The sequence below is a fragment of the Genypterus blacodes genome, unplaced genomic scaffold (genome assembly GCF_046128005.1).
Source record: "Genypterus blacodes isolate CSIRO-AG114 ecotype Tasmania unplaced genomic scaffold, CSIRO-AGI_Gbla_v1 ptg000131l_1, whole genome shotgun sequence".
NCBI classification, from domain to species: domain Eukaryota; kingdom Metazoa; phylum Chordata; class Actinopteri; order Ophidiiformes; family Ophidiidae; genus Genypterus; species Genypterus blacodes.
This window is the reverse complement of record NW_027466933.1, coordinates 416,876-436,483: the sequence shown is the minus strand read 5'-3', so window position 1 is coordinate 436,483 and position 19,608 is coordinate 416,876. Positions and strand designations below refer to the sequence as shown.

At 44.1% G+C, this 19,608-nt stretch overlaps 1 protein-coding gene across 1 annotated transcript in view; it reads right to left on the bottom strand.

The window, feature by feature from the left end:
* casz1 (castor zinc finger 1) overlaps window positions 1-4,183 on the bottom strand; it is a 162,930-nt gene extending 158,747 nt beyond the window's left edge. The window contains exons 1-2 of the mRNA XM_076163471.1: window positions 3,867-4,183; window positions 2,101-2,157 (exon numbers count right to left, since the gene is read on the bottom strand). The gene's annotated coding sequence lies outside the window, so the exon portion shown is untranslated. The remainder of the gene's footprint in view (window positions 1-2,100; window positions 2,158-3,866) is intronic.
* Window positions 4,184-19,608: the final 15,425 nt, after the last annotated feature.

The window sequence follows — 19,608 nt, the reverse complement described above, 5'->3', positions numbered from 1 at the left end:
GCTGCCAGGAGCTCCGGCCGTCACAAAGCTCCAGGCTGAGCCTCACCTTTACAGAGGCTCAGCCCCTCTTCCTCCTCCACCGTGCTGCTCTGGTCGCCCCTCTGTCCCCCGGTGGGCGGCTGGGAGCCCCACACATGTGCACACGTCCCTCCTAACCTTGGGCGGCGTCAGGATTACTGTGCATTTACACACAACACTCCTTCTTTCCTTTAAGACTTATTAAGAATGATAATGAGCTCTCTCGCTCTCTCTCTCTCTCTCTCTCTCTCTCTCTCTCTCTCTCTCTCTCTCTCTCTCTCTCTCTCTCTCTCTCTCTCTCTCTCTCTCTCTCTCTCTCTCTCTCTCTCTCTCTCTCTCTCTCTCTCTCTCTCTCTCTCTCTCTCTCTCTCTCTCTCTCTCTCTCTCTCTCTCTCTCTCTCTCTCTCTCTCTCTCTCTCTCTCTCTCTCTCTTCGCTGTATTGAAAGGAGCCAGGACAAATTACCAAAAAGGCCATTTTCATCTATGAACTGCTGGATTTAATCGATACTTATTTCATGCCTTCAAAATCAACCCTATATTACTGTTGTCTGTGTGATTTGTTTATTTTGCTGTGGAATATTCCTTCAGCCGAACGGGGGGGAAAATGCACGGGATGCAATTCACCTTGAACCTCCATTATATTGGATTTCTCTACTGGCTGATCAAGCATGCAAAAAGGACATTTCCTCGGCACTAAAATAAAAACAATAATGATGATTAAAAAAACATGTGCTATTTGTGCTGGTGTACAGTACGTGGGGAAGGCAGTATATTTTTACAAGGCAAAACACTATGGTTGTATTAGAGCGAATTTGTATACAAAGTCATTACACTGGGGGCAATTGATAAAGCTTATGTGTTGGGAAACAAAAGTAATAGCTCCTGAAGCCTGTCAAATGCCGCTTGGGATTACTGACACTCATTTGACATCAAAGACCTGAGGTCCACAGCCAAGGTCACACAGAAAGGGAATACACATGGGTTTAATTCTACACACCCCTTGACAGATGCAGATGGGTACTTATGAGACATGAGGCATTTCACTGACTGATAGGGCTGCAGGAAATAAGAACGCTGAAAGCATCACATCACACACACACACACACACACACACACACACAAGCACTGATTAACCGGCATGATTCTAAAACTGGTCGAGTGAACCTGGAGCACTGCACTACAGGCAACATTTCAAGTGCCATTTTAGAGCGACCCAATCAAAAGGCCTGGAGGACCACATCCATAAACACGGCACTAAACACCAAATCGCAATTAAAACAGCACAAATGAACAATTACCAACCCAGCTTTCATAATGTGAAAATTAAGAAAGGAGAAAGAGAAGCGAGTAAAGGGAGAGAGAGAGAGAGCGAGAGAGACGGAGGGGAAGGAACAGGTAGAGAGAGAGGGGGGGGACGATGGAAGCGTGTTTGACGTATGGACGCTGCGGTGTCTCATCGATGAAGAAGAGAGATGAGAACCTGCACCGGCGGCCTGACAGTGAAGCCTGGACCGTGTCCGGCTAGAGAAGGACCTCTGGACGGCAGACACATGCCGTCACAATGCACAGTTACACAGGATGAAGAGCTGGAAACTGCTACTACTCATCATCACCACCGCTCTGTGTGGCTCTGTAAGCCCAGACGCATCAGCGCAACACAAAGCATATAAGTCAACTCTTCTACCTCCTAATGTCACCAGCTGTTGGTTATTATTTTTTTAGTGACCTCATAAAATACAAGACACCACTTAAGTAAACTTACCTTTGCTATGCTATTCACATCACACACACACATTATGAGCTGATTTGGTGTGGAAACATGTGTTTTTAAGCTTCCCTGCTGAAGTGTCAAGTGTGCGCTGGCTTTGCATGCAGGAATACATCAACACCAGTTAGGCTACACAGCTGCTACATTAAGAGGGTATTATGGAAAAGAGCTCTAAAGCACACACACCCTGTATGTTTCCACATGATGAAATTACCCCGACGACAACTGCCTCACAAGAAAGAATAAAAAATACATAAAAGCACAAGAAGGGACATCAAAACTGTGAAATTGAAAAATCAACTTTCATGTTTACCTTGTGTTGTACTTGCAGTGGCATTTTTAATATAGAAGATGGCTTTCCATGAATGATCTGTTTAACCAAAGACAGGAGGGGGAGAAAAAAAGGATAATTAATTACTTTTGTGAGCTATTGCACGGGAGAGACAATAAACCTGCCTGGTCGCCATGGATATGACATATTTGCTCTGAAAACAACACAATAATTAGCAAAGGAGAAAGATCCGGTGAGAATATGAGAACTCCGGGTTTAAAGTGCCAGTGATCTATTCCTGTCCTCATCTTCATCTGTGAGGAACAACAAACACAGCGCAGACGTGCAGCACATATATACATTCAGAAACGCACACGCGAACAAACATGACCCTTTACAAACGCATGTTCAATTAAATATCACATCTTGCCATTTTTGTAGAGATCAGAGACTCAGAGTAATAAATGCAACGTTTAAAAAAAGGTGTGTTTGTTCTATGGTGTGTGTGTGTGTGTGTGTCTGTGAGAGAGAGTTTAGGTTAGAACATTTAACCTGCAGCCATTGTACAAAAATCTTATTTAACATTGCAATTGTATGTTTGCAAATGTGTGTGTGTGTGTGTGTGTGTGTGTGTGTGTGTGTGTGTGTGTGTGTGTGTGTGTGTGTGTGTGTGTGTGTGTGTGTGTGTGTGTGTGTGTGTGTGTGTGTGTGTGCGTGCGTGGGTGGGTGGGTGGGCGTGTGTGTGCCAGAAAGGTGTGTAACCTATCCCAAATAAATACATTATAGGGCAAAGAGTGAACTTGATCATACATATTGTAATTCTGAATCCACTTCTGAAAATACAAAATGCAACATTAGATCCACATTTCTGAGTAAAACATTAATTTTACAAGATAACATTCGGACTGATATATCAGAATATAGAAGCGCTTAAGTTAAGAGAACGATCACAATAAAGCTGAATAACAATCAGCTCATTTATAGACTTTATAGTCTTCCGCATTTCAGTGCGTATTGATCAGATTTACAGTAGTTCCTCTGCTTACAGTAACACAAACACACACACACACACATACACACACACTGACCGGGGCGAGTATCAAACACGTCTCACCGCTCTGGGCACTTTGGACAAGTTTCCCCCGACCAAACAAGCACTTTCTGAGGCCAAATCACGTCCGAAACTCCGTCCTTTTTACGGCGTTAACGGAGCTTTGGAGTAGTGACAGCTGCGCGTGCGTGTGTGTGTAAATACAAAACAACACAAACAAACAAACACACAAACAGTCCGCACCCCGCCGTGCTCCGCTTCCCCTCCGTGCTCCGTGTTTCAGGGGGGAATCGCGGCTGTCGGAGCTGATTAAAGTGCGAGCATGAGGGGGAAAAGTTGCAGCCGCGTCGCCTCAACTTGGCAGCGGCTCCGGCGTTTAGCAGCCTGCGGTTGTAAGTTGGCTATTGCGGGAGGTTTGATGGCGGATGTGTGTGAATTATTAAAGTTTTCGTGGAGCCTGAACGCCCCGCCGGTGCTGCTTTCTGCGGCACCGTGCCTGGATGAGTCGCTCCGGACCTGCTGCCGCCGCCGCTGCCGCCGCCGGTGCACCGAGCGGAGCCTCAGTCACGCCGCGTTCACAGACCCCTCGTCACATCCAGACCTCCGCTCTCCCTCTTTACTCTTTACGTCTTCAAACATGAAAATATAACCTCCGGCGCCGCGCTGACCCACACTTTAGCGTCGCTTTTGCCGCGGTGACTGAATGAAACAAGCGGCGTGGACAGACAGTAGTTGAGGGGAAAAGGAAAACTCTTACCTGCGCTACTTCGCTGTCTTTCCCTCACTTCCACTTAAAGCGAAGCGTGTGTTTACGCAGGTTTGTTGGAGCGTTTTCATGATTAAAGTTGCCACATAATTTTTCAGTTTTTTCACGTTTTTATTGTAGCATTTTTCTTATTTCTTACAGGGCGAGTCGCCCGGAAGATCTGCCCTGGAGACCGGCTCCAAGTGGGAAGAGGAGTCCCTTAATTGAATTTCTCGGTTAGCAGGTGTTGCTTGGAAAAGCTGGACTGGAGTTTGATGACCTGCCTGTCAAAACACCTTGTGTTCATTTTATTAGAGTGTTACTCACATAACAGCTGTGTTTGAGGGCTTTTGATAATTAAGTTTAAGCGAGGAAGGATTTTAATGTATTTAGTATTTAGTGTATTAAGTATTTAGTCTGTGCACACCTGTGTGGGCAGGTGCAGAGGAGAGCAGGACATGAAAGCAGACATGATCCACAACAACATGATACAACCGCCACTTTACATCTGACATAGGTCACTGATATTGTTTGGGGGGGGGGGTTGTTTGTTTTTTGTAAATTGGAGCATTCTGTAGATGTTTTTTAGTGTTTACTTGCTACATCTGTTGGTCTGGAGATCAGGTCTGTAGGCCCCTGAGTGGATCCTACCTATGGAACCACAGGATGACCATCTATAGAACACATTTAAAACCCTGTAAAAGCTCCTCTGCATGAAGGAATAAGTTTAGTTAGATACCAGGATGTTCACTGTTACCTCAGAAAGACACATTTGTATTGTTTCTCATATAATTACTGTGTGTGTGTGTGTGTGTGTGTGTGTGTGTGTGTGTGTGTGTGTGTGTGTGTGTTTGCTCTCTTTAGGGCCTGTGGATGATCTCACACTTCATCTACCTGCTGTATCTGCAATATTTCTGAGGAGTTTTAACTTTAAAGTAAAATGTAAAACCTTTTTATCCTCTTTAACATTGCGCCTCCATTTGTGTGCCATTTAAGTGTCACAGTTAATCAACCGCAATTTACAGCCGTTTCAAGAGTCCATTTCAAGTTTACCTTCCTATTGGCAGAACGCTAATGTCACCTCCTCTCTTTGTTTTCCCTCTCTCTCACCTTTCCTACCAGCCACCATACATCAATAACTCAGTGTAAAATATTCCGAGCGTGAGACTCCTTCAAGGCATTCCAGCAGCAAAGCCCGGAGGAATTGCCCGGCTGCGATCGTGTATTTTAAACTTGAACTTTCCTTATCTAAATTCCGCAGTCTTGTGAACTATTGACAAACAGATTATTGCCAATTAGCAGTTTTGTGATGTGTCCTGTTGTACATAATAAAGAATCAAGAGGATCGATAGCAAAGTCAACTAACAGGGTGGATAGTGCTTTAATCTGCCCGTTCTTTGGAGGCTTTACTGTGACCTCGCACTCATGTGGCCTCCAGCATGTTCTGGATGTGTGCTGATTAATTCCTCTTCTTCTTCTTCTTCTTCGACTTGTGCTGCTGTGCGTTGCATGCCTATCGTACATATTTATAATGCTGCTGATGAAACCTTTCAACACGTCCACCCACTGTTTCACTTTGCAGCCAAACACGTACGCAACTCTTCTTTTTATAGGTAAGAACATCTGTGATCAATAAGAAAAACAACACCTTAGTATCATACACAGGTGCATCTTTATCAAACCTAATAGGTGCTCTAAAGGTGCCTGACCTTTGACCCCTGGGCCTCTCTGTGACCCTCTCTTAACCTTCCCTAGACTCCACGACACCATGTGACCAGACCCCACAAACTTTTGTTATTCTACAGCCCCAGTCGCAAACCAACCCACTTCAAACACACGCACACACACCCACACACACACCGCCACACACACAGCTCGTTCAACCTATCAGCAGATGTAGGGAGATGGTTTGTTCGCTTCTGTATGTGTTTGTTGTTGATAACCACTGTTGTTGTTGCTGTTGTGTTGAAGCCCACACTCACACACACACACACACACACACACACTCACACACACACACATGGCCTGAGCACAGAAGAGAGACATTTGTAGTATTTCACTGTAATGTCTTCACTTTTCTTTCTTACTTCCATTCCTCCTGCTGCGTGTTTTCACAATTTAAATCCCAACCTGTAAGACGCCGTGTGACAACATTTACAAACGAGACAAACGCCTCTAAAACAGTGAAAATCCTCTAAATGATCGGTGCAGATCTGGCGTGTTATAAGTTCTGAGGCGTCCTGCGGAGGTGGGAGATTGATAAAACCTCAGATTTACAACTTATAAATTATTTCTCTTTTGATTATCTGGAACAAAAGAGCAACAACAGAGAAGAAGAGAATACTTAATTGTATTCTTTAAATGTAGCTGAGCTGTTATTGTATATGCGAGGCGCCGTGATCTGGAATACGCTGTACATAAACACAGTATGTATACATGGACTACGTACTTAAGCAAACCCCCCCCCCCCCGCCCCCCCACGGTCACTGCAGAGGTCCAAGCATCCCATCCATCAGTGGGTTCCTCCTGATGTTGCAATACTGTGATACAGAATAATAAAGAAGTAAGAAAGACCAGAAAATCAATAGATTATTCTGCAGATCACTTGATTCAGTAATGATCCAGTCCATTTATCGCCAAGCATTGATTCATACGGGCCGGCCGGCTCTCAAGGGCGTAACCACACCACCTCTGCCCCCGCCGACTCCTTTTGCCATTCCTACTACTAATTATAAAACATTAAAAGCTAATCACACGGCAGTCCAACGTTAGGAAAGACACACAGTTTGGTTGGACTGACAGGGAATACGCGCAAACTTTGATCCTCTAATTTACGTTTGTGTCAAATGTCTGTAATAGGAAGACCCAATAAAGCAGAAAAAGGGAGTATAAATAGCAACACATGGTATTCTGAAATAGTTTGACAGCTTAAAGGAAGAGTGTGGAAATACCCGCAGTGATATGAGATGATAGATATCGCTTTCATTTCTTTGCATCCAGGACAGGGATAGGTCCAGGACGGGTTTATCTGGGCTCAGATCAAGGGCCAGTGGAAGGAGGGACGCCACCTAGTTGGCCTTAGACTTACGACAGGGACCAAATCTGGCCACCTCACAATAAGGAAAGTACTTGTGAAATGCGGCGTGCACTCTGCCCCCAGCAGCTGCCGGTCAAGAAATAGAACCAACGCATAACTGCAGCTAAAACCACAATGCGTCCTTTTTATCTCTATCGCAACACAATAAATAAACAACACGCAGCATGTGTGTAATCCGGCCTCAGAGCTGCTGTGTGCCGGAGGCGGGTGAGCTGCTCTTACCCGAGTCTGAGTGTGTGTGTGTGTACAGGACACACACACACACACACACACACATTGATTTGCCTCCTCATCTAACAAGTGGATTTCCTAAAACTGTGAGATTATTCCTTTTATTCTCAAGCATGTTTGGTCTGCAGTCATATTAAATTACGTTATAAGAGTGATGGTGCCTTTAGGTGCAGGAACTTTTTCAGGAAAATCAAGAACATTTTCACAGACAGTGAGTGTTTAAAGGCTTTTAAAGGGGACTGACGAGGAAGAGCGAGTTTCTGTGCATTAATGAGGAATGACTAGATCACGCAAACACATTTTCAATTCATTCTTCCTACACTGAATAGTTTTGGGTGAAGGAGATCTTAATTTAGTTCCTAACTTTAGCTTCAGCCAGCGCCAATGACTGTAAAGTTGGACTTTGGCTTGAAGAAGACATTCAGTGCTCTCAGTGTAACATCATGCTTTCCTGTGACCTCTGAGAAACACTGACTGCACTCCTCCACCAAAGGCCCTCGGTGTGTTTGAGACTTGTTTTGTCTCCCTCAAAACAAGCTCAAGTTTCACACAGAAAGTAACTGATACTGTATTTGTTGGCCGCCTGAACACAGCTGAACACGTGTGCCACATTTTGTCATGTTTTAATGGTTACTGGTGAGAACATTGTTGAAATGGCAGGAAAAAGGGGGGCGGGGTGGAGCAAACGTTCAGTCATGTGTCCACTGCTCGCCTATAACCAAGAGCGACGTAGGCCAGCAATGAAAACGGAGCGAACAGCCACCGTTTTTCTCGACCAAACTGACATTGTGATGAGCGAGGAAGAGGCGTGCGCCCTCCACCAGCCTTCAGACGTCCACCGGCAGCAGCGTGATCAAGGTCGACTTATTTTCAGTCACATTGCATGAGCGGGCCGAGGAAGTGGCATTCACCTTAATTAAATAAAGACATGTACAAATGTCCTCTAGCAGGTGGCTGTCTTATGGAAGTTAGCGGTGGTGGCAGCTGCCTATGTATGGTAAACACGGAGCATTTTTGAAAAGTGATGGTGGATGGCGATGGCGGGGGCAGGGGGGGCGGGGGAGGGGCTGCAGATTGGACAGCTGTCGCCGTACCCACCTGACTGTGCTGACTTAGAGCTAATGCTCCATCCAGCCTTTGTATATATTTTTCCGGCGCGTTTCAACACCATGTACACTTTGCGTTTGAGGCTGCGCACACACACACATTTGGCGTGACAGATGCACGCGGCACATGAGCGGCAGAGGGCAAGAGCTGCAAAAGCCTCAGCGAATTGACTCTTTCTGTCAAACTTCCCCGGATAAGCACGATTTCCTCCCGACCTCAAAGGAAAAAAAACGCTAAATGTCGTGTAACTGGCGAATTAAAGGAGAAAACTCCACACGTTTAGCAGGAATATTACACAAAAACCAAACAGCAAACATGATTATCTGCCTCATTGTCCCTCGCCAATGTGTTTCCTCCATCTACACTATTTACATGTTTAGCTGAGGACAATAAGAGGTAGGTGTCTACTTCCTCAATCACTTCCAACAGGAAATTAAGGTGCGGGTCCTCCGTGAAGGACGCAGTATCACAACAATCTGAACTTTTCCTCAGATAAACAGTTTAATCTGAGCTCAGAGATCCGCCACGTCCAACAGACTAACTTCATATTTACGTCTGCATTTAGTTTACAAACACAGAGACGATCAGGAGGGAATAATCACGAGCCGCCTTTCTGCCTAAACAAAGTCAAAACGCCGTCTTCCACAGCGCCGGTCACTGAAGCATATGGCGATGATAAGATGCTGAGGTAAAATCTAATTTTAATAAATTCCTAATCAGCTTGGAGGGATAGTGAAACAACGTAGTTAATGAAAATGTGTGGAGTCAGCAAGGTCTTTCACAGCTGTGGTCTTTAATAAGATTTGAGAGGCATTACAACAACACTGCAGTCAATGTCATGTTGAGCTGCTCCCTCTGTCTGTAACTCCGGCAGAGGCAGAGCAGAAGAGACAAATAAGGGAGGAAAACATGGTCATCTGATTGAAAAGAGCTGAAATCTGATCTCTGGGGGGGCCGAGGCGCAGGCAGAGGTGGCGTGCGGCACATATCATCTCCCTCTGATCATTCATTCTTTCTAATTACAGAAGGTGAGGAGGGGCATAATTTTATCGTATTTGTTTTGCATCACTGCAAAAATAGAAAATGAGGGCTCGCCAAGCTGCACCAATTTACTTCATTTCGACCTTGATTAAAAGAAAATTAATTGCCACATCTCTCATTATGTTGCAGGCTGCATTTGGTGACGCGAATGGAAAAACTCAAAAATAAGATGCAGCGGCGGCAGAGAGGGAGGGAGGGAGAGAGGGAGGGAGGGAGAGAGGGAGGGAGGGCGAGCGATGATGGAAACAAGCAGCAGGCCGCCTCAGCTGAGCCGCCGTGTGTTACGCTGCACACACTCACACACTCCACATTTGGAGTTTTGTCCCGAAGCTTGGTGTTTTTTCTCCGTTCCATCTGGAAAATGGATGTCTCGCTTGTTGTTTCCCCGATTCTGCCGCGACCTCTTTACTTACAAGGCGACGGATTACTGCGGCAGCCAAACAACAAGCCGTTTCATGCCGTCGCTACAGAAATTTGCCCCTCATAAATAATCACAAACCAAACATTTAAATCCTATTTACGTCCCTGAAGCCCCTGCGGCTCCTCCCCTCCCTAAGCCACCATATGTCTCAGTGGATCAACTTCAGAAGTTTTCAGTAACCACGGTGTATGATTACATGAGAATTTGTCTCAGAGAAGGCCTCCAGGAGGAGCAAAATGCTAAATGCTATTTTTGAAATGAAATTCTCCTTCGTGTGGCTGCACCTGTTTCCCTGTGAGAGCGCAGGCATCAGACGCCTGATACAGTGGGCGCGCTTTGACACACACCTAATTCTGAAATATTTATGAGCTTTTGACGCTCTTTTAAAGTCACAGCGTGGGACAAAAGGCCGCGCCCCCTGTCCCCCTCTTGTTCGGCTGCGTATGTGACCTCGCGCAGGTCGACCCGGCGGCGGCGGCGGCGGCGCTCTTCCACGTTACGACCCAGATGAAGGTTTTTTGTCGTCGTCGTCGTTGTTGTTGTTGTTGTTAGTTTGCTCATGTGAATTTGAGCGCGAGCGATCAGCCGAGCGTGCGTGCTCCCCGGCGACGCCTGTGCGTGCGCGGCGGGATCATTATTTGGCTTGGACTCGTCAAGTCATCATGAAGGCAGCGGAGACGTGTGAATAATTGATTGAAATAATGTAAAGTAATCCAGCCGGCTTTCATTCTTGGCTCACCTGCTGCTAATTCTAAGACTGCTCTCAGTTGACAGGGGACAGGGAGGGACATTTAAGGACATGGGAGTGACACGGAGGAGAACATTTTACCCACCATTACCCTGCGTCTCTTATTCCTCTGCTGTCCTTCCCCGGGACGTTATGGTAAATAAAATGGCGTGTTAAATTGTAACACCCTCTTGTCGGCACGGTGACAAACAAAGCAACCGCCGACGTAAGCAAAAAAAAAAAAAAAAGAAGAAAGCACATATCAATCAATTTGTGTCAGAGTGGATGACAGCAGGTAGGTTAAGGTGAGAGAGGCCGTATAGACGCCAGCAGATCAGCAAATAAAGAGGTTGGCGAGCCGGTTCAGTCGCATTCATGTGTCAAACTTTAGATACAGAAAGTCTCACATCAGGAACATGGAGCCATGAGACGTCCCACACAACTGACGCACAATCAGACCACAAAACCAGGATCGACCGTCTGAAAGCTCACAGAGTTCTCGTCACCTTCACGACAAAAGGCGTTGACGCCACGTCCACCTTCTCAGCCTTACGTGTGAGCAAAGCAAACACACACACACACTCTGCTTCACTGACGCCAAGTTAATGTGAAATGTATTTATTTATTGGTATGAATTTATGATCCAGCAGATCCACAAACACTTTTTTAACTTCTTTAGTGCAGCATGTTAGGGTAAAGCATACATATATACATACAAATACAACCAATTACATCTAAAGCTGCATTTACATTACATATCTCAATGCCAAATCCAGGCGTTCTAGGGATCAGAGCTCTCTCTGCAGGCCGTGTATGGCAGCGATCAGAGCGACATCATCCATACGCTGACGGAGTCTGACGCATTTCATGACACGTGAGTTGGAATGGCAACTAAATTCCAACCTGTGTGTTTGGATGTCAAGCACACTGGCAGATATCTGACACATATCAGATTTCGTGTTGCCAATGCTTATCTGATATGTGCCACATGTGGGGGAAACATCAGAATTGCGTGTCTGATACCTGCCGGCGGCGTGAGCGCCTCAGAGTATAAACCAGGTTTTTACGCCCAGATTTATTTTTTCCCCGCTTGTCTCCACCTTAAGCAACAGAGGGATCAGTGTCAGTGTGTGTGTGTGTGCTTGCTTAACTCTGAGGCTGGGTGATGAAAAGAAGTTGGTCCTTCACAACTTCCCTGGCAATATGTGCAATCCCCCCCCCTCCTCCTCCTCCTCCTCCTCCTCCCCTCTCCCACTCCCTCCCCCCTCCCTCTGCATTTGTTGAAATACCATGGGGACGATCTGAGCTGAGTTCTTTGCAGTGTGTCACAGTGAGTGCTGCTGGGTCCAGTATATCACCTGATATGGCGTTTATCCTTGAAAGCCTGGTTGAATGCTTCAAACTCCCCTGGCAGGGGCAGAACTTGACATGTCTGTCTTCACTCCAGCTGCCATTGTGTAGTCAAACTGCTCCTTTAACGCTTCGTCACTGTCACTGCCTAAAAACTCTGTCGGGGCGTTTTTTGAAGCGAGCGTCCGCATACCCAGGCAGAGTTTCTATACGCTAAGTCACCATGTTGGTTTGCCCCCCCCCCCTCCCCTCCTCGCTCGAGCCCACTGAAAGTGTTCAGTTTTAGGACATAGGGGTCACACCTGTTGTGGAACTTGATAGAAGGCTTATTTATAAACTTTCAGAGCTCTAAATTCCTCCTTCAGAGAAAACGCTGACAGTCCCAGAGCGGGGGGGGGGGGGGGGGGGGGGGGGGGGTCAGCTGAAATGCTTGTTTATGAACAGAGAGGCAACTGGAAAATCTATACAAGTTTGAAATGAGCAAATTAACAAGCTGGGGAGTGGAGGGGGGGCGGGGTGGGGGGAGGGGGACGATCGGGTTGCGGGTGTAGTGTTTAGGTACCGGAGGGGAGCTGAGGACAAAGTCATCTCCTGGCACAAGACCGTCTAGATGTTTGCTTTATAGCGTCATTATAGCGATTATATCAACATCTACAATTAACAATGCAAACAATAGACTCCGCCTCAGATGGGCGACTGCCTTTAGAACACTTTGAGTCACTTTGAGTCACGTCACACTGTGTGTTCTCATCAAACCCTCGCCGTGTCTTTGAGGCACTTTGCAAACTCGATCGGTCAAGCCTCAAACCCGCCACTGTTCTTTCCCTTCCCAAAAAAAGGCAAAAGGCAGCGATGGGGTGCAGAGAGGAGCACGTCTTAATATATTGCCTAAATTTAGGTGCTGAGTTATGGCCCCAGGAGGGATCTGGGTGGGCTGGTGTGACGTATGAAAAGTTGGAAATGCTGAGTGGATTTGAAGTATAAAGGGGAATGTGTGGTGGCCGTGGGGGAGAACCCTGAGGTGACTGATTGTGTGACAGGTGCGGGCTGACGTGTGTTAGATACGTGCCCTTTTCAAATGTGAAAGATACCCTTTTTATGACTTTTTAATGCTCCCGTACCATTTTGGTGTTTTATTGGAAATGGCTGGATGCATGCAGGGTTTAACAGCGTGTTGATCACAGAGGGGAGCGCCTTTATTTTTGACCAGAATTCCGTTTTGTGTCTAATCTTAGAACGAACCTTTTCCTTGGATCTTTACTTATTTTCACCAGAATTCCAATTTTACATTCATAATCTCAGAATAGACCTTTTCCATACGTCTTGACTTATTTAGAGCAGAATTGGGTGATATATTTATGATCTCCTGACTTATCCTATATTCATTTCAGGGGGTGGGGGTGGCGGCTCTCTCTTTTTAACAGAAGAACCCGCGAAGGCACTAATAGAAGCATCATCATATTCTGCTGAGCCTCCTTCTCTAATGTAACGTTGTTCCTTTAACATTTAGCAGGGTTCAGGTCATTCTGCACTGCTAGGGAAGTTGTTAAGGAGTAGATTGCGCACAAGTAAGCAGATACTCCTCACTTTATTATAGACATCTGGGTATAATATTAGTCATCTCTGCCAATACCAGCAAAACCTAACAGGCAAACCATGTGACACGGAGCAATACCAGACAAATCGATGGCACCAAACAGATTGCATTGCAGGGATTCCTTTGCTGACAGGCCGCGGGATAGTTTGGGCTTTTAAAAAATAGCGACATCTTTTAAGGTGACCTCTAGAGTGCTTCTTATAAAATTACAAGAGACAGAAATCCATTTGCAACTGCGCTATAACACTGAGATTACATTGTTACTTTAGAGCCTCGGTGCAAATTAATTTGAGGTTCATTTCATGTATTATATAAATGGATGGCGGTGGGAAAATTAAATCCCAGTATTGCACATTTCTATATATTGTTTTATTTCTGCAGCGGGTGTTTTGGATCACTGTGCTTGCCATTCAATTGGCCAGCAGGGCAAGGTTCCAGCAGATTTAACTCTTTTATAACCTCAGCTGTCACAAGGCGAGAAGGACAAAAACAATCTCAGGTGCACCATTCATGTAAATAAAATTAGGAGAGCACTTTCCCATATGCGTATCTAAAAGTCAAGGATTAATAGCTGTCAGAATAAATATAAATACCTCCTGAAAATCATTACATTCTCCCTGGAATTAAAGCACATTTGCTTATCTGCACTTCTACATAATAAATTCTCTCTCTCCTCTGCCGCAGTCCCTCTAATATTCATCACAACAATGACCGGAGTCCAGCTGAAGAAGGTCCTCCTGTCCATACTGCAGGCGTTCAGCTGAATCTGTTTCTACATTTTAAAGGCTTTTTACGAACTCACCTGGCAGTGAAGTCCAGTGAATCGCTCCCTGTGATTTAGGATCCATGTACCCAGGACCAGACTGCTCTGTAGTAAAAGAGAAGGTGTGTTATTGCTTTACTTTGTCAGCTTTAGACTTTTATTCACACCTATTAATCACGTGGGATTGTAAGCACTCATAATATGGGAGTTAAAAAGTGCAGGAAGGCCAGCAGCCAGTGTTTGTTGCAGTTTAATTGCGAGTGAATTCAGAAACATGGATGCGGCGCCTCCTCAAATAAGGGAATGTGACTACATTACGGGGACATTATTGCTACATTTCCAGCCTTCATCAGACCACAGAACCATTTCCCTAAAGCACTTCAAGACGAGGATATTGTAAGTCTATGAGCTATGATCATCTAAGCCCTAAGCTTTTCAAAATCAGGGCCCTGATGTGGAATATGGGCTCTTAATTGTACTTTTCGAGGTATAGAAATGGTTCCATACTGTGCCAGAGACGTTGTACACAATTCTACTTAGTTTGTCCACAGCGTGATTCTCCAAACAAAACAACTGGACGACTTAACACGATAAGACGCATGCTATCCAAATTATTTTTCATTAAAGTAATGACAGCAGATAGACAGTATTTACATTACATATGTGATATATGTTCATATGTTGGAATGTTTTTAGGACCTTAGCTACATCAGTGATCAAAACAGCTTGAATACAACAATGAACGATACATGCAGCCCCACCACAAGGGGGCAGCATTTCAAAACGTCCAGTGGGATTTAATGGTTCGCTTTCATCCATTTTCAACCACATTTCCAGGTCAGGGTTGGCGACAGTTCGTGCTGAGCTCGATCTTGCTCACTAGTGGAAAGCATGTTGAAATAAACATGCCGACAAAAAATGTTATGAGGAAAGTCTTGAATTCCACAAAGAGTGACAAGGACGCCAAAAACACATCAGTGGAACATTTCATATTGAAAATCTACAAATTGCTGGTAAAGTTTGACACACTGAAGGAAAAATTATTGCAGTATTTTGATCATTAAAAAGCACAAGATTGAAAGCCCTAAAAACATATAACACATGACAGAATGAGCTCAGTGTAAGAAGATATTTACAGAGGTCAGACAGATGAGGTGAAGACCAGTTTGGTGGCAAAGTGAATCACAGCTGGAGTCACAGTTTATGTCAGTTTCATTGCATTTTCTCACCTTTCAGGCCTGAGAGAGCTGCAGGAGCCGTTACCTGCAAAGTTGTAAAGTCTCTAACAGGCTCAACACCCTTGCACCCAACACCAGCCACACATATGGAAGCAGCGAGCGCAGTGTCAACGGGGCAGCCCTGTCAGGTATGAATACGGGAGCGTCTCCTACCCTATCTGGGGACCTTGGAGCCATGTGTCGACATGCATCGCACTGTTAGCTACATCGCCTGGTCATATTGGGGACAGGAAAGAAGTGGCGGAACAGAAGCACTCCAGATGTTCTTCATCAGTGGGCCACAGGGGAAGTCTGTTACCACAACACCTGGCTCATTCTGCTGTGAGCTTAGAGGCAGAGCGGGATGCTCCGCCACAGTCTGGATAGCTGCCTGGATAAACACTCACACTGCTCCAGGACAGTGCCGTGTCCATATTTGACACAGATGCTGTACGCAGAAAGTTTGGCGAGGATCTCTTGTATATTATGAATAATGAAAACTTGGTAAAGTACCATAAAATAGCTCTGAATAGACTCATGCTGTGGGTTTGTGTTTAGAATTAAACTTGATCTAATATGAACTACATTTTATGCTTTTCTGATTTATGAAGTACAGCCATTATGGACTGGGAAACATTAAGTGCACTGTACGCTGTAGTACTGCAGGCATCCTGCTCTCAATATGAAGGAATGAATGAATGAATGCTGCCTCAGTAGCATCTTGAAGTAATAATACAATCTGCATATTCTTATGTATTAATCTTACTTTATTCTTGACTTTCTCTCTAAATATGAAAAACACATCACACACTCAGAGCCCTGATGTGCGTTTGAACACGTAGGAGGAGTAATGTCAGTGAGTAAAGTGTGTTTGTCCAGATGAACACCAAAGTAAACAAACAGATATTTCCCCATTGTGTCGGTGCAGTATTTAGCACTCCAGCATGAGGAACACAAAACTTCGACTTCCCGACTCCTAAGCTGGAATGACCCAGAGGTACTTGAACTTGTCAAGTATTTCCACAAAGCAACAGATGCACGTACTTCATCTGAGCACAAAGACGTTCAACACGGCAGAGACAAAAAATCTCCACTTTCTTTTGTATTTGGAAACACGGAGCCACAACTGTCACCCTGCAGGCGTCAGTTTGGAGCTCTCACTCTGAGGAGAATGGTGTTTGTTTTCATTCTGGCAGAGCGGAGCAGCGAAAGTGAAGAGGGCAGCCGCCCAGGTGAAAAACGACAGATGCCACGTTCAATAATACCAATGTTAAAATCTCCTTGACCTGCAGGTCATCAAATAGCAACCTCCGAATCGTTTCATATTTTCCTTGCTGGATCAATGGCGGCATAAATTTGGGGCTCAATGACAAGAATAATTTAAAACAGATCCATAAACGATAGCATGCTATTCCCTGTGGTCACAGATGCATAACAATGCTGCAGATTGACAGGATGAACCTCGTAAAGCCGTGCACAGGGTTTGTGCACACATGGATGTTAAAAGAAATAAAGAAATAAAGCAGATAATATTTGGCATGTCTGTGTCCTGCTGGGTGGATATGTGCCTTTTATCTGCTGAGTTCAAGAACATATTGAGGAATTGATCTTTTCTGAATTTCTTAGGCTTTTCTGCTCTGATCAGCAAGGATAGGGAGGACAAATTGTTTAACATACCTGAATAAATAATAGTATCAGTGCCGAGCCCCACCCCCGCCCCCCCGCCCGCCCCTGGCCCCCCCTGCTCATCACCTCCAGGGAAACAGAAAGGAGAAAAAAAAAAGAGAAATACATGCAAAATATTATTAATGAGGCTGGCGATAGGTGCTGCTGTTCAAAATGTGAATTGACAAAAATATGAGCTCTGATTGTGTTTGTGTTTGGGGGAAATTGAAGAGAATTGAGCCCAAAGTGAGACGTCTGCAGTGGCATCTGAGCCCAAAGCTCATTGTTGGAGCCTACACACACACACACAGACGACACAATTTCCTTGTTTAGAGGACAAGATTATTGGAGTTCACGCTTATACTGTTTTGCAAAGCATAAAAGCCTCTTGCTGATAAATATTAATTTGAGCCTTCATGATGTATTTGAAAATTCCAGCTAAAATGTCACCACATGGAACATTAATGTAATATTTCAAGGCCTGAGAGCAATACTCATATTGATTGCATTTATTTGACTCTGGGGAGGAGAAATAATTCTTCAGTGTGGAGACACATCTGGTAGCCAAAGATGCGAAGCAGGGAATGAGAAAATGCAAAGTAACAATAAAAAATAATAGGACTTGTATTTAAATGCATTATCCCAGCATTGTTTTGATACCAATGGCTTATTATAGCCTGGAAAAGACAGATGCACCCAGATCTTTACTGCCAGATCTGAAAGGTTTAATTTTCTATAAAGTATTTAATACCAAACAAGGAGAGAGCAGATTATTTGCATGGATCTTTGCAGCTGGATGTCCAGATTAGATTCTGGCTCATTTTGGAATTAAGACTTTTCTCCCACTTTCCATTTCACCTCTCTTTCGCCTCTCTGTGTGTTTGCGTGTTTACTCCGACGCGTTTGCACGTAACGATTCTTTCTTATTAACGATATTGACCCGCAGTGGGTCGAGGCGTCTAAATGTCTTTGTGCAAATTAATGGAAACGTGAGAAACAGAATCTTGACCCTCAGCCAATGTCACCGACTGGACTGAGGTATTAACCGGAAATAAACAGATACATTTGATCATTTTGACATTATATCGTTCATAAATCAGCGTGTGTGTTTTAGTTTAGCTATTTTTTTGAGTTTTTAAGTTATTTACCTGCAGCTCTGATCCAGTCTGTGGTGCGTTTAAAGACTGATCGCAAATTCCTTAATTGGGAACACGCATTAATACAAAGACAGCTGCTCTATTAAAAGAAAGTACATTAAAACATTTATTGACTGTCTGCGTATCCTGCCTTTACGTCTATTTCTGCATCAATTATAATGATTTTCCTGTATTTTTTCACCGTTTGGTGGATAATAAGTTCAATAAAAGGGAAAATACCGATTATTTCTTTCATAAACCTACAAATATTCATCTTATTAGCCAGTAAACCCGCACAGTTAGGCTGAATGTAAATATGATGGTGTTTGGTTTTACTTAAGATGAACAGATAAATGAAAGTTTACTCACTTTGAGAGGAAAGGCTCTGCGTCCTGCACACAGGCTGTTTAAATACAGCACGGCTACAGCGCCCCCCACTGGCGCGTTTAGGTACCGGATCTCCCCTCGGATGGTTCTGGAAACATTTGATCAACTTCTTCAACATTTGTGGGAATTTATTGAGGCAGAACATGAAATGAAGTTAATGGATTCATATCATTTGTCCTCAAACCGTGAATGATGGAAAACGGAGTCCAGATCAGAGATTTACACACAAAGGATTCTAAACAGGATGTAAAAAAAATCATTTGGATTTTCCTGCTAAAATAAATTCAAATATTGCAACACACGTAAATCAATTAATTATTGATATTTAACATTAAACCTTTGAATTCAAATAAATAAATTACATTTTACTTTAACATTTAAAATAAAATAAAACAGTTTTGATATTTCATGCAAATATCAACACTCTCACATTTAATTCAGTTTTATTTTAAAGAATCCGATATCAGTAATTATCTTGGAATATATATTTTGTTATACAGTAAAAATACATTTTAATGTATATTAAATTTAGACACTGGTTAGACCCTGGCTTTAAAACAAAAACAAATATGACAATGAATAAAAAGTATAAAATATGAACCTCTGCCTTTAGTTTCCAGAAATCCAAAATATATGACATACAATGACAATGGGACAAATGAATCCCCAAGACGCCTTCGTCCTGTTCCTATCTGTGTTTCCTGACAATGTGACAGAGGCTCAATAATCTGTACATTTATGCTCCGATCAAACATGGCAGCCGATGACTTCACCTGTTCTTTCCCTCTCTCTGGGCGAGGGCCAATCAGCTAAATCAGCTGCTGCAGAGTTTGATCGGGATGAAAACTTGCAGACTCTTGGGCTTCAGTGATTCATGGTCCACTGCAGATAGACTGTTCACATTCATGTCTCACTTTTCATTAAACTTTTCAGCTTTCACAGGGGCATTTCCTTCATGCTTCACGCCTCCGCCAACCAGGAAGATTTCTCTGAATCCTTAACAATAAACATCCAA